This window comes from Juglans microcarpa x Juglans regia, chromosome 8D (assembly GCF_004785595.1).
Source record: "Juglans microcarpa x Juglans regia isolate MS1-56 chromosome 8D, Jm3101_v1.0, whole genome shotgun sequence".
NCBI classification, from domain to species: domain Eukaryota; kingdom Viridiplantae; phylum Streptophyta; class Magnoliopsida; order Fagales; family Juglandaceae; genus Juglans; species Juglans microcarpa x Juglans regia.
In genome coordinates, this window is record NC_054608.1 from 33,770,025 (window position 1) to 33,786,095 (window position 16,071).

The window sequence follows — 16,071 nt, forward strand, 5'->3', positions numbered from 1 at the left end:
TTCTAGAGGTATATAAAGATGTTCGACAAAACTGATATGGCAAATGGCCATATCAGTAAGAGGGTTCACATCTGAACCATTCATTTTCTTTGCAATCATTGCCAAGTGGTCACATTATACTCACATAGTCCTTGCGCGTCCCTTAGGTTGCCACATTAATCTCCATTAATTTCAAAAGATATCAAAACACAAAGAGAAGCAAGTGCAGTTTTTGTGTTGGTAGCCATATGCCTACTGTCATTATTGAAACCCTTCCATGCTCTGAAAAACTAATAAGGTCATGTTTCGTTCTAAAAAATGCAGAGAATATTTGAGAATTTTGAATTTTTAAAAAAATAATAAAAAAAAACGCATAAAATATTTAAAAGGAAAAACATTTAAAATTCTCCAATCAATCCACTCAGGCCCCAGCAGGAATAAATGCTCCCATTGTATTTACAATACCTCTTTTCCATGACCTGCTGTCTCACTGGATTTCCATGACATTTCATACACAACCTTCTCATGGAAATCCTGTGAGATTGAAGTGAAAGTTCATCCATGTGTGCTCCCTAAGAATGTTGATGTCGAGATTGAAGATTCACTCTTTTTCTTTTCAATTTAGTTTTGAACTTCTTTGATTCTAATTTCTCTGTTTTTTTTCTGATCTGCAGAATTTTCAGAACCTGAAGTTTATGAGTTTCTATGAGTGTAAATTCCTAACTTCTTTGAAATTTTAGAGGAATTGTGTCTTCGTAATTGTGAAAGTTTAATTGAGGTTCATGATTCTGTTGGGTCCCATGATCATCTGACCTCTTTATCATTCTTCGGATGTTCTAGACTTCAAAGTTTTCCAAGAAGCCTCAGGATGAGATCTCTAGAATCTCTTGTCCTTGAAGATTGTTCAAGCCTTCAAAGTTTCCCTGATATTGAGTGTCAGATGGACTGCTTAAGATTCATTCAATTCGACCAAGCTCCTATAAAAGAATTGCCTTCATCCATTGGGTATCTCACTGGTCTTCAGGATTTATACATAAAAGGCTGCAAAAACCTTATGCATCTCCCAACTAACATTCTTGAGTTGCAGCATTTATGCAATCTTTGTGTCGAAATTTTTTCGGAACTTGTTAAGCTTCCAAAGATGGAGAAGGAGAAAAAATGTTCCACGCCCTGTGTCATGTCAACAGAAGAATGTAAAATTTCATCAAATGAAGAACTGCTCTTAAGGCCGCCACCTCCATTGCCAGCACTAGAATATTTGAATCTCAGCAATTGTGTCCTATCAAAGTCTGACTTCTTTACAACATTTGATTGAGCAATAGAGTGACTGCATCAGAGGATCCCTATTGCTCAGTTTTCATGAGCGTTCACAGCCGACATAATTTCGATGAATGCAGCTGATTTTATCATAACAAGCACATATCAGGAAATTGTCGGAAGGTAGTGTGATAACCGGGCTTTAAGCCCAGCCCCTTTGAAGTAAGGACGAAGCCCAGCCCCTTTGAAGTCAGGACGAAGCCCAGCCCACGAGCAGCATGTGATGGACGGACGACGTCGTTTTGGGGGAGGGATTAAATTCCCTTTCTGCCGTGCACTGTTTTCTTCTTCTTCCACCGAGTCCTTCATTCTGCATTTCGGTCTGCTTTTCCGTGATTCTCTCCCTTCCAGTGCAATTGCTTCCCACGCCCCACGATTTCTATTTTCAGTTCCGCGCATGAAAAGCCTTCCTCACCACATTTACAAACCACTCAGACTCTCTCTCTTGCATGGACTGGTGTTTCATCCTTAGCCGACATATCTGTCTTTGTGGGTCTCGAATTTTCTGGTTCTTCGAAGGTGAGCCATCATTCTCTCTTCCATTCTATGTTTTCTTCTCGGGCTTCACCATCTGTTTGTGATTTTGCTTCGTGGGATTTTGGCACTTTGCAGTAGACTGTGGGCACCAAGTCTGGGCGTCGGGGTTGCCTCGGTTTTTGAAGTTATTTTCGGTAACTTCCGCCACCCATTAAATCCTTAGTTTCTCGTAATTCTTGCTTGCCGTTACACATTCCATAAATCATTTTATCTCTTTCCTTCGGTTTGTCTATCGCACACACACACGCTGCTTGATTTGGCCGTGCATCACACTTAGTCATAATTTCCCCTCTGCGCAGACCATTAGCATTTTCAGTAAAAGAATTTTTGACATTTATTTTTGAGTTGATGTTTTATTTGTTGGATTGCGGTAGAGTGTGTTGGAATTCTGAGTGTGAGGAGTATAATTTTGGATGAATTGTGAAACTGTTTTGGATTATTATTTGAGACTATTTGGTGTAAAAGGATGGGTGTTTTGAGCTAGTTGTATTGAATTTTTATGCAAGTTTTGAATTATTGAATGACTAGAGTATTGATGCTTACACTGAAATTACTTTATTCGGAGGTTGGAAGTGAAGTTTGGTTTGGGTTATGTTTTAATTATTGGAGTTGCAGTTGTTGGTTTTGGAAATAATTATAATTGGTTTGGTGTTAATAGAAGGTGGTGGCTGTTTTGGGTTTTAAATGCGAATGGTTTGAAGAGAGAGTTGTTCAGGTTTAAATTGTTAGATAGTTATAGAGCTGTGAAGGGACTGTTTTGATTTATTACTCAATATATAGCAGCCTACTAGATTGGTTATTAAATGATGGATATATGTTTCTTTTGTTTAGGTGGTGTTACTATTAGAGTTCCGGCTCAAGGTATTGATAGTACGAAGAAGTCTTGTAAGCGGGGTTCATATACTAGTTTTGCATAAAATAAATAAAAGGAGGTTGACTTTGAGAATAAATGTGTTTATTTTCTTTTGAAAGAGATGATCTGAAAATAACCTCAGATGTTTATTCTGCATATGCATAAATTCTATATAAGAGAAAGTGTTTTTCTGTCATGACTGGTGTAGACATGAGCTAGTTTTGTGTACTGTACTTCTGAACTATGTAAAAGAGCGAATAAGGAATTCTAAAAGTTTTGTTATGAACAAATGAGAATACTTTGTTTATGTTTATCTCGAACATGTGAAATGATCTGAAGCTTTTAGTGATTTGTTTCGATATGATGTGTCATCTGAAAATCTTGGCATGGAGTTCTGATTCTGTATATGTGTGTAACTGGATTTTCAATGAAATCTGTTCTATTTCTGTTAAGGCCCAACCACGGGTATAATGGTGGTTTATAACCCTACCACGGAGGTGAAACATGGAATATGGCCCAGCCACGGGTATAATGGTGGTTTATAACCCTACCACGGGGGTTAAACATGGTATTGTCCCGATGTGATGCTAAGAGATGATTTAATTATAATATTTCAGTTTGGAAATGCCAACGGATGTTCTTTTTGGAGTAAGTATATTTTTCTGAAAATTTCGCTCTAATGTTTTTGTACAAGTTTTGTTTCTGCATTCTGAAAGTAAATGTTTTGTTCGGCTTATCAAATGTCATAAATGCTCATGTTTACATGCTAGTATATGCTCTCTGCTTGCTGAGTTATTGATAACTCACCCCGTTAATCTTCATAATATTTCATATGACATCGATGGCTCAGCTGAAGATCAGTATTAGAATCTATGGAGAAGATTTGCATTGATTTGTTGTTGGGTATCTCATGATATTAGTGTTGGTGTTGGAGGTTAATTATCATTCTTAAGTTTGCTTTAATGGATTTAGACGGTTTATGGAGACTATGTTAATGTTTTATTTTTTCTAGTTGTTATTTGAGACATGAAAAAGAGTTGATTTTATTTGGGTTGTTGGATTGAATATTGGATAAATGAGTTTATTTGATTTTTTTTAATTGAAGTATTTACGTTCGATTTGAGGTTTGGAAAATGGATATATTCTTGAATTTGGAAGTACTCTAGCCTTGTTAGAGCTGATTATCAGGTTTTATGAGTTAACTCTCCGGACCCTTGGGGTCGGGGCTTTACAGGTAGACTTGTAAATAAATAATTATCTTGAATACAACCATGCAACAAACATCAACGATAATGATGTTAACTCATGATATGTTAAGTCTCAGGCATCAATGTCTTTGATCCAAAGTCCTGTGGTTGACACAGAGGCAGCTAACTTCTTTTCGCCCAGCTAAAAAAAGTGAGAGTGCACTAGCAGCAAGAGCTTAGGCGGCATAGTGAAGGACCATTTTTGGCATGTCTATTGGACATCAGTCTCAAAACTTACCATAAAAGTGCACCTAGACTTGTTACGTTTATAAGGTATATATGATTCACAGTCAAGACCAGGCCTTATTTCTTTTCGAGAAAGCTCTTTGACAATGACTTTAACGACTCGATCCAATGGACCAATACTGCTAAGGAAGAAATATGAATGATTTTGTTACGTCCAATTTAAGTTTAATGGGCATTTTAGACAAGTCTACAAGCTATAACTTATTGAGGTTGCACATAGTCCCAATAGTTCTTTTTGGTAGATTATGGAATTTTTTTGGGTTGATAATTAAGAAAAAACCATTGAATGTTTTATGGACCTATTATTGGAAGTCACAAAAGTCTATCATTGTAAAGTCCACTAATTTGCTTTCGGCCGCACCGGATGGATAACGAACGTTAAAAGAGCATTATTGGAAGTCACAAAACAAAAGTAACATCTATATGCAGGTTGTTGCCAAGAAGTTGCCGACAATTTTCTCTTCTTTTTCTTTTCCACTTCGGAGACATTTGTCGGGAAATTAAATCGATCGAGAAATATCTAACATCCAGAAGACTGGTGACAAAGACCTACTTAGATGCCACTTTAAGGATGTTGCCAATTAAGAAATTTCATTCTATCTTTTCTTTTAACACATTTGGTTTATATACCAAAAATATATCCAAGTCATGCATGTCATCAACATATTTACGAACAATTACGATTTTAGTTCTCAGCATAAAATATTTTATAAAAATTTTATATTAAGTATATTTACGTTACGATGAGTTTTTTTTACTGAGTCTTCTACTCATTTTATTTTGTTTATGTTTTTAAATCATCACTGGTTAAAATATTTATGAAGGTAGAGTTGCAAAACGTGACTTGGTTTAGGGAGGCGTGATAGTGACCTAGATCATATACAGAGATTTTAAGTTATTATTTTTATAGCACAGACTTCAAGAAATTTAATAAATGATTTTGCGTACTCTCTTATGATCTCAATATTTTTAAATAAAGAATGATTTTATAGGATCTTTGTATCTGACGCTTCTTTACGAAAGAGTCATTATTGGCACAAGGTGATGATTCGGGCCTCGATCGGTGTGGTTTGGAGTCCCTGTTGGCAGTCCGGAGCGGTGATACGATGCTCGTTCGTACATTCATAGCAGTGAATATAAAATAAATACAACAAATATAGATAGAGATAGAGATACACAAATTTACGTGGTTCAACATAGTGCTTACATCTAATGGTCGTTTGGAGGGCAAATCCACTATATAATATGAGTATTTTAGTCTCTCAAGGTTTCTCGTTTCTTTTGGTATAATGGAGGTCAAAGACCTTTTTTCTGGAGAAAATATCTGTTATGGATGTGTTTCACCACTACCACCTCACGGTCACCTGCAACCAAAGTCAGTAATTTGTGGATAATAATAATAACAATAATTCGATCCCTGTACTTACCTGGATTTTTCCTTTATATAGAGCTCTGTGAGCTATCTTTGTTCTCTCATGAATAGTGGTTATCCTTTATTTAAATTCAAATTTAGATATGAGGATTCATCTCTTAGCAAATTTGAATAACAACCTTCTTTATCTTTTTACGATTGATTGAATAGTTATCCCGTCGGGATTAGCTTATCCAGTCGTAATTGACCATGGGCTGGTTTCCTTTGTACTAGGATGGGCTCCTCAATATTGATATGGGCTTTTAATCGTTGGTAAGGGCCCAGACCCATCTTAGGGTCTGACCGGTTTGGATATCCTCTCCAGTTACCCCGCGAAGTCTCATTGCGCATGGCATGATGAGACTTAATCACTAGGCGTCGTTTCTTTCTTCTAGGCGTGTTAGTACGCCGCTTCATTTCCTCTTCTCGGGCACGTCAACCGTTGCTTCATTTCAACTCCTATTTATTGCCCATTTTCCCTTTTCTTTTGGTCTTCTGTCACTCTTCTTACTTTCTACTCCTCTGAGTTCTTGCATTTCTTTTCCTGGGTTCTTGCATTTTCTTTCCTTCTCCGAGTTCTTTCCTTCTCTGTGATTTCTTTCAATCCTTCCATGGCTTCCTCTTCTTCCAAGGGTAAGGCTGTTACTACTCCACTTCTCCACTCCGCGACTCTCCTCCCCCACTCGTTGTTGCTCTACTGCCTTCCATTTTCGTGGGTTCCCACTAGTCTTCTGTCTTCACTCCGCGACAGTTGGAGAATGCTCAAAATAATTTCAACATCCCTAATTCCGTCCAGTTGAAAGCCCCAGCTCCCAATCAGAAACCTATCGATGCCAAAGGTATGGCTGTCACTGTTGCTCTGTACCTTGCTATGGTCACTAAGGGGCTTCATCTGCCCTTTGTGCACCTTGTTCACGACGTGTTAGACCTCTTAGGGCTTGCTCCTGCTCAATTAGTGCCCAACGCTTGGAGGATCTTGATGGTCTGCTGTGTTTTGTGGCGACGGGTGCTAGAACCCTTAGGAGATGAGTACCCAGACCTAACAGCCTGCGAGTTTTTTTCCATTCAAGGGTTTAGGCGTCTGGATGATAACCTCTACATTTTTAGAGCCCGTCGGGCCTTGGTTGATTTAGAGTGAAAATATTCTCATGTGAAGGAATGGACCAATAAAATTTTCTTTGTTGCTGGCTTTGGCTGGGAGTTTCTTGCCGATGAAGTCCTAATCGGGAATTTTCCATTAAGGCTTGTTGGTCACCTGTCCCCAATGGGGATGATTATGAAGTGATTCTTTCCCCTCGTGAGGAGGCTCTTGTTAGGCTGGTTGAGTCCTGGGCTCAAGCTTACCCCAAACTGTGCCTCTTGAATGCGCTTTTAACCCCTAGTAACATTGAGAGGTTCATGATGGTTCCCAGTTGGGCCCATACTTTGGGGCATGAATTTTTGGGCCTTCCCTCACCGGCAAGAGATTTGAAAAAGAAGAAACGCCCTGGCAAAGGCGGGAAGAAACAAAGAAATGTTAAAAAAACTTGTGTCTCACCTCACTCTGAGGAGTCCATTTCATCCAAAGGTGGTGCTCTACTTCCCTCGGCGGCGGACGAAGATACAAAATTGGTGCCTCCTAAAAAACAAAGCGGAACCAAGTTGAGTTCTTCTCGGGAGTTGCCGAGTAAAACCGCCTCCCTGTAAAATCGTAGACCCACTGCCTTTTTCTATGGACGATGTCATGTTCCAGGCCATGGAAGACCTCGAAAGTATACTCGTCGCAAAGACAGCCGCTGAAGCTGCTGCACAACTTTTGACGACTCCGATCGACGATTCCCAACAGCAATGTGATGATTCTCCAGTGGAAGAGGACATTCTTGTTTTGAACCCTGCCCTCCTTACAATGCCACCTTCCGCTACTGCAAGCTTCTCGCCTTTTGAAGCTTCTATGCCTCTACTGACCTCGCCCCCGCCAATTGTTTTTGTGTCTTTTGATGATCCTTTGATCTACCTCGATTGGAGGGGGCGAAGAGGGGAGTACTCATGAGTTAGTTGCAGTGCTTAGTTCCCTCCTTGCCTCGACAACTTCGCGTGTTGTTACTCCGGATTTGCCCTTTGTTTTTCCAACCCTCTCCCTCGCCAATGACAATAGGGTTTCAATTCCTTCGCTGCCTTTTAGTGTTTCTCCTCGAGGGAGCGACGAAACATCTTTGACAACTCCTAAGGAGGATCTCGGGACTGATCAGGTTGTACCCTGCCAGGGTGAAACTGCTGAGATAGGGAAGGCAAAAAGCTGTTCAATCCCTCCTGTTGAACCTATTTGTTGTCCTTTGCTCGTTGCTACTAAAGTCGCATTTTCTAAGGGGGATTTAGCTAAAGTCTCCTCGTCGGCTGTCAACCTGAGAGGTTCTTCTAGCTCCCATCCAGTGGCTTCCCCAACCTCGCTACATACTAGCCAAGTAGAGGTCATCAATGCATTTGTTCAACAACTTCGTAATGTTTTTACGCCGGTATTATCCCGTTCTTCTTATTAATTTTGGCCAATTACTCCAAAGAACATATTTTTAACGCCCTTTTCCCTTTTTTTTTTTTAGGGGGTTGATCGCCTTGCTGCTGACTTGGTGAATGATTGGATGCACTTGGAGGGTGAGAAAAATCAGTTGGCCCAATTTGAAGCTCGCTCCCATTCATCTGATGAGGAGTTGGTTACCCTTCGCGCCCAGGTTGCCTCTCTCCAGGAGGAGTTGGCGGTTTCCATTGCGGATGCTGACCACTACCGTTGGGAGGTGATAGCAATTGGGAAAGAGCAGGATGACCTTGCTACACGCCTGAACGAAGCAGAGGTAGCTGTGCGGGAGAGGGACAACCTAGTTGCCTGGGCAGAGGCGTTTAATAAATAACGTGATGAGTTGGCTGCTAAGGTTAAGCATGTTTTGAAAGAACGTGATGGCTTCACCGCCAACCTTGATCGTGCGAACTCAAAGATCGAAGGATTGGCTAAGTCCAAATCTGAATCTGCATCTCGCCTAGCCTCTCTTGGCAACGAAAAAAGGGAGTTGCTTATAAAGCTAGAGGCGGCTGAAGGGATGAAAGCTGAAGCCGAGAAACACATGGCTGGGGTGAAGGGCCTTCTTAAAGACAACGATCGTCAATACCTTCAGCTTGACGAAGTTGTTAAATCTGCTAAGAAAACCATTTCTATCCTGGAACGCAGGTTGGCTGAGGTGGGATCCGCTTTGGAGGACTCCCACAATGACCTTAATCGGGTCCTTCCTCAGTTGGCTGCTGCCCCCCAACTGGGGTATAGGCTTCAAGTTGGGGGTAAAATAGCTTCGTGAGTTTCTTCTTCGAGAACCCACCAAGAACCAGCATACTTTGGAATGGAAATCTATTCGGGCTAGTGAGATTGCCCTTCATTTCTGTGACTCCCTTGGTCGAGCCGAATAGAACCAAAGAATGCTCGTTATCCTCCTCCAGACAAATGGAACCAAAGAATACTCGTTATCCTCCTCCTCCCATGTCTTCAGCTTGCCAAATCTTTCACTCTCCATACTACTTCTCTATAATTAAATCAAGTCACAGAACAACCAAAAAAAAACACTACCTCAGTTCTGAACCTTTTTGTTTCCAAGAGTACATTGTGCTTATTTCTTCCAAGCAAGTTCTCAAGTGACAACAGATCATATTTAATTGCAGATAGTATGTCGGATGCATTGATGCAGGGCCATGATGATAGCATGCCGGATGCATTGAGGCAGGGCAATTGTCATATAAAAAGATGCTTTTTGAGTTAATATTTGGATTACTTTTCTCCATAAAACCAATTTTTACACACAAAAATTAACATTCCATTTATTATTTTTGCAAAGAAAAGGCTTGTTGCAACAAGCAAAAGGGTAATGAAATCCCAGAACTTAACTGGAGGAATTGAATAAATTAATAGAAGAGAAGGGAGACTCAAAAGAGGTTTTGGAGGGCCTACTTGGTTACATCCTGTGTTCCACCCAGGTGCTCATTTAGTACCTCTTTCATGCGCATGCACAATTGTGTATGAGGGACTAACTATTTTCCATCTTCAAAATACTATCTAGGAGGCAGTTGTTCCACCATATGTTGCTCTTGCCATAAGACCAAATCCTGGATTCTGGGAATTTGTTAAGGTGAACTCCAAGTACTTGTCAGTAGACGCTATCACTGCTTCAGAATACTTGAGATTCAAAGAAGTGATCTTCGATGAAAACTGCAGAAAGTGTTCAGGAGAATGTTAGGATGCTTTCTGAGGTACTCCAAGCACCAGAACCCGCAAAGTTGGAGGTTAGTCATATATTTTTTCTGATGGGTGGATACATAAGATTATAAGGTTTCTTTTCTATTTTTGGAGTATAGGAATTGAGTACTACTCATGATACACAGCATTTTAACAGGTTCAAATACCATACCAAGCTACGGTAACTAAAATAACTAATAAATTCATGACCTTTTGAAGGTCAAACTAATTTAACATTAATTAACTACACAATTTTTTTTAACTAATGCGTACTTTTTAAACTAGATATCATAAGAATTAACGCAGATTTGTTAGTGCCGAATAGAAGACGAAAATAATAATCGGGTGATTGTGCTATTTAATAGCCAGTGATAGTCATAAGGTGCTATTTAAGTACCAAAGTTACCAATTATCGTATTTAATAGGATGATGAATATTTTTGTTCTTTTTTAATTAAATAAACTTATTGGAATTTTAGACTTTGGAAACTTCTTTATCAATTTCCAGACGTGGGAACAGTATAGAATGATTTTCATGTGCTAAACAAGTTTTATTAATTGCTGTGAGACCAATTAATTTTAAACAACTTTGAAAATTTAAAGTTGTATCTTTGTGGGATATTCTTCGTTGTCTTTTTACAACAAAGTCATCATCGATCTAATGGAAATCAATGGACCAAATTGCTTCATGGCTAGCATATATATGCAGGTTGTTGCCCATTAGAAGTTGCCGAGAAGGTTCTCTTCTTTTTCAGACCCACTTCGGAGACATTTGTTGGGAAATTAAATCGGGAGAAAGATCTAACATCCGGAAGATTGGTGACAAAGACCTAATTAGATGCCACTTTAAGGAAGTTGCCAAGAAATTTCATTCTCTCTTTTCTTTTAACACATTTGGTTTATATACCAAAAATATATCCAAGTCATGCATGCCATCGACAAATTTATGCACAATTATGATTTTAGTTCTTAGCATAAAATATTTTATAAAAAAATTTATGTTAAGTATATTCATGTTATGATGAGTTTTTTTACAGAGTTTTCTACTCATTTTAGTTTGTTTTATGTTTTTAAATCATCACAAGTTAAAATATTTATGAATGTAGAACTGCAGAACGTGATTTGGTTTTGGGAGGTGTGCTAGTGGCCTAGATCATGTATAAAGATTATAAATTATTATTCTTATAGAACATACTTCGAGAAATTTAATAAATGATTTTGCGCAATCTCTTATGATCTCAATATTTTTAAATAAAGAACGATTTTATAAGATTTTTGTATTTGGCTCTTCTTTAAGAAAGAGTCATTATCAGCACACGGTGATGATTCGGGCCTTGATCGGTGTGGTTTGGAGTCCTCGTTGGCAGTCTGGAGAAGTGGTGCGATGCTCGTTCATACATTCATAGCAATGAATATAAAATAAATACAACAAATATAGATAGAGATGAGATACAAAAATTTATGTGGTTCGTCCAGTGGTTATTTGGAGGGCAAATCCACTATATAATATGAGTATTTTACAGTTTCTCAAGATTTTTCATTTCTTGTAGTATAAGGGAGGTCGGAGACCGTTTTACAGGAGAAAAAATCCTAAAGCTCTTATTCTCAGGATGAGTATTTTAAGCGTAAAAGAAGCGGTAGATTAATCATTTATATTTGTCTAAAAAATACTTGCATCCCTTTACACGGTTTCAAATTGAAGTCCTACGTACTGTGTAAAACAAAGGTCCAGATCTCACACCCATTAATATAATTTTCTGTATGAACTCAAGACCTTTGAGATTTTCTAGCGTGGGAGAATAGAAGTTGTAAGTACAGATTAAGAAGACTTTTGAACTCATAATATATGGCTAGCCACTTCTGTCATATTTATGTATGGGGGAATTAAATTGGTGAAGCCCAACTAGCCATCCATGTGCATCGGTGGGTCCTATGGTTTCATAGTTCAATTGTGTACCTTCCATTTCAATTACACGGTTTCAAATACAAGTCCTACTGCATGCGTAAAACAAACGTCGACCAGATCTCACACCCATTACGACTATTCTAATTAATTTTTTGTTTGAACTCAAGTAGTAAACTGTTTATGAAAAATAGTGAATTAATTTAAGATAATTTAAGTCTCCCTTTCACACTCTAATCTCACATGTCATCCATATGAATTTTGATCGACATGCATGCAAATAAATCAACCGAGCAAGTACTTTTGTTAGGATTTCAAATAAATTGACCGTCCAAACATCAACTACTCTTAGCTAATAATTAGCTGACAATTTAAAGTTAGGATGTGTACAATATTTTTCTGTATTCTGTTGTGTACATTTTTTTTTCTGAAACACCTTTTAAACTTTGCTGGAAATAATATTTTCGTCGCAGAAACATATTTGCGGCGATATTTTATCGCGTAAATATTCTTTTTGGGCGAAACTTACCTAGCTGGAAATACATAATAGCGACGATAATTTAAAATTGTTGGAAAAAATAATGAGTTATAGGCAGCGATTTTAATAACTTTTGATATTGCCATAAATAACTTTTCTCAGCGATTTTAATGGTAAATGGGAATGCCATTTCTGTTGATTTTTTAGATATTTGTGACAGACTAAAATAGTCAAAAATAGTAGTTTTTTGTGACGATTTTTACCTAACGCTAAAATTGATCAAAAGTGGCACTTTAATTTAGTGGAACATGCAGTGATTTCAAAATCGCCAAAAATGATATAATGCAATGATTATTGAAGGTATTTACGACGATTTTGAGCTCTGAAAAATGCTTAATTTTTTGTGTACTTTTGTCTATGGATAAAGTATTATCCTATGAAAAATAATATAAGATTTTATTGTATTTTGTTTTCGTTGGCAAGCCAAACGATTTTGAGCCTATGAATTAAATAAAGTTGTATTCAAAGTTTCTAGTTAAGTCTACTTGCATCCCTTTTACACGTACGATTTCAAATTCAAGTCCTACTCATGCGTAAAACAAACGTCCAGATGATCTGACACCCATTAATTTTCTGTATGAACTTAATTGAGACTTTTGAGAAGACTTTTGAACTCATATCGGGAAAATTGGTGCATCGGTGGGTCCTATGGTTTAGTAATTCAATTGTGTTCGTTCCATATTAATTGATCGACATGCATGTATATAAATCAACCAAGCAAGTACTTTTGTTAGGATTTCATATAAATTGACCGTCCAAACATCAACTCTTAGCTAATAATTAATAATTTTGGGATTTTTTTTATTTTTATAAATAATTAAAAGTGTTTAAGAAATATTTTTAAAAAAAAAAATTTATACTAGTCGATACTGAATTTACACTCTTTCTATTTGGGGTACTCTTAATTATCAATTTCCCAACGTGGGAACAACATATGTGCTAAAACAGAGTAAAGTCGATTGCTGTGGGACCAAATTGATCATTTTATACAACTTTGAAGGTTGAAAGTTCTGCAATCGTACAGAGTAAACACATGCATGCATGTTCGACATTGTTGCCAATAAGTAGTTGCCGAGAAGTTTCTCCTTTCTCTGACCGACTTTATCTCTATAATTATTTATTTGCCATAAGTACTGCAACTCTATAATTGGATCTCTTGCTAAATTGTAATCGCGCATACGTACTGAGAGCATGTCTTCTTCTTCTATGGCCTTTCAATCAGGAGCTACTTCCTCTTCTTCATCTCCTTCCATCCATCCATGGAATCATGATATATTCTTGAGCTTTAGAGGTGAAGATGTTCGCCATAACTTTATTTCCCATCTATACCAAGCTTTGGATCAAAGGGGAATCAATACTTACATAGACAACAATCTTGAAAGAGGGGAGGAGATTTCACCGGCACTTTTCAAAGCTATTGAAGGGTCAATGATTTCTATCATTATATTCTCTAAAAATTATGCAGGATCTAGATGGTGCTTAGATGAACTATTAAAGATTCTTGATTGTAAGGAAACAATGAAGCAAATTGTTCTACCAATTTTTTACGACGTAGATCCATCGGAAGTACGGCATCAAAAAGGAATTTTTGGAGAATCCTTTGATAAACTTAGAGATAAGCTCAAGGATAGCGCAAAGATGCTGAAATAGAAGGTAGCTTTGAAAAGAGTAGTTGATTTGTCTGGTTTGGCTCAGGAAGTAGAATTCTCATCACAACAAGAGATCAACACTTATTAGAAGTCTTTGAAGTTGATTCAAAATACGAGGTGAAGATTTTGGATGAGAATGAAGCTCTTCAACTGTTTAGCTTGCATGCTTTCAAGAAAGACGAACCACTTGAAGGTTATGTGGAACTCTTTATTTTGAGAAGTTAAGATTACTTGATTGGCCTCAATATCCTGGAGAGTTTTTGCCACGTAATTTTAGAGGAAAGAAACTCTTTATTTTGAGAATGCATGATAGCCCCATAAAGGAGTTGGGGGATGGATTCAAGCCCAAGGTACGTACACAATTATAATCATCATCAACGACTTTTTTTTTTTTTTCCTTTACTTGCACTCTTGTGAGAAACTTGAAGAAATAATAGAGCTTCCACCAAATATAAGGGATTTGTATGTTAGTGGATGCAAGTCATTAGAGAGATTTTCGGAAGTATCAATGATAAGCGAAAAAACAGAGTAAATTTTCTCTAATGGGTGGGAACAGCATCTGTGCTAAAACAGAGTAAAGTCAATTGCTATGGGACCAATTAATTGATCATTTTAAACAAGTTTGAAGGTTGAAAGTTCTGCAGTCGTATAATAATAACAAATAATTATTATATTTTCAAGAACGTGCATGCATGAGTAACACACAAGTCCACATGAGATCACCCATGCTTTTATATTCTCCATGTGGACTTTAGAGCTAGATTGGTGCTCTTGGATTCTTTCTCTAATGATATGGTCACTTTGTATATGCAATTCTAGCTATTGAGTCTATGTGGTAAATTCCTTTCAAATTTTTTTTTTCTTTTTTAACCGAATGTGACAACTATAACTTCAAAATTGGTATTCTTCTGACTGTGCTGTTATTGGGACTATTCTAAGGAATGACTTCGTTAAGGGGTCTTTAAATGTTCTTGACTTTAGGTTTGTCAAGTTTGCTAAACTAAAATAATAATTGGGCCATTGTGCTATTTAACAGTCAGTGTCGGAATAGCATAGAATGATTTTCATGATCATCTTTTTCAACAAGCATCTGTGCTAAAACAGAGTAAAGCCAATTGCTGTGGGACCAATTAATTGATCATTTTAAACAACTTTGAAAGTATAAAGTTGTATCTTTGTGGGATATTCTTCTGTCTTTTTACAACAAAGTCATCATCTAATGGAAATCAATGGACCAAATTGAACATCTTTTTTTTTTCAATGTTCAGAACATGTCTGGCTTGGCTACTTTGTTGGAGAATCTTTGAAGATAGAGGTAGACAACCTCCAAGTTAAACTTTTTTGCACTTCAAAATCGGTGTTCTTCAAAGCTTTCAGAATCCATATGATACAAAAGCATGAAGAGAGAGTGAAAAATCATCCAGGTGTGCTGCGTGAAGATGAATGTTTAGGTGGAATCTTCAATTTTTGTTTTCTATTCCCCTGTTTTATCAGCAACCAAACTGTGGATGGGGAGACAGATGAGCATGGGGAGATTGAATTAGAGCAATGAATGTATTGGATGGTACTTTTGCCTTTTGTTCCATAGGTTGAACTGTACTAGTTTTTAGGTAAATATTGCTCTGCTATCACTATCAGGGTCTTGTTCCATTTTATAGTTTTTCTGCGTTTTAGCATTCTAGGCACAAATTCATCACCAATGATAAATGATGTTGATGTTGGAAGTTCCATATGCCAAGGTTTTATTTTGTCTTTGGACTGTGTATTTTGTAGAATTTGTGTGATTTGGAAATTCAAAAGGCTGTAAACCTCCACTTTGAACACCATTGAATTTCAAGGTTTATAGGGCATTTTCTTGTGGTGATTTTGACTTGTCTAATTGCAACAAAATGCATGCTTGTAGGGAATCATGTAAAAAATCCTTAATTGGATGATCAGGTATGTCTCTGTCCATGTTTCTGTCTCTTTATTATATCTCTCTTTTATGCATATATATGATTTGGTTTATTGGTTACTTTAGGTGGCATTATATTTTCTGGAAATAGGGTTCTAGACTGGTTTAGCTATTGCAAAGAGACCTCAAAAAGTAATTCATTTGAAATTAATGGGATGCTAGCTGTGTTCGAATGAGATTAAAGGAATC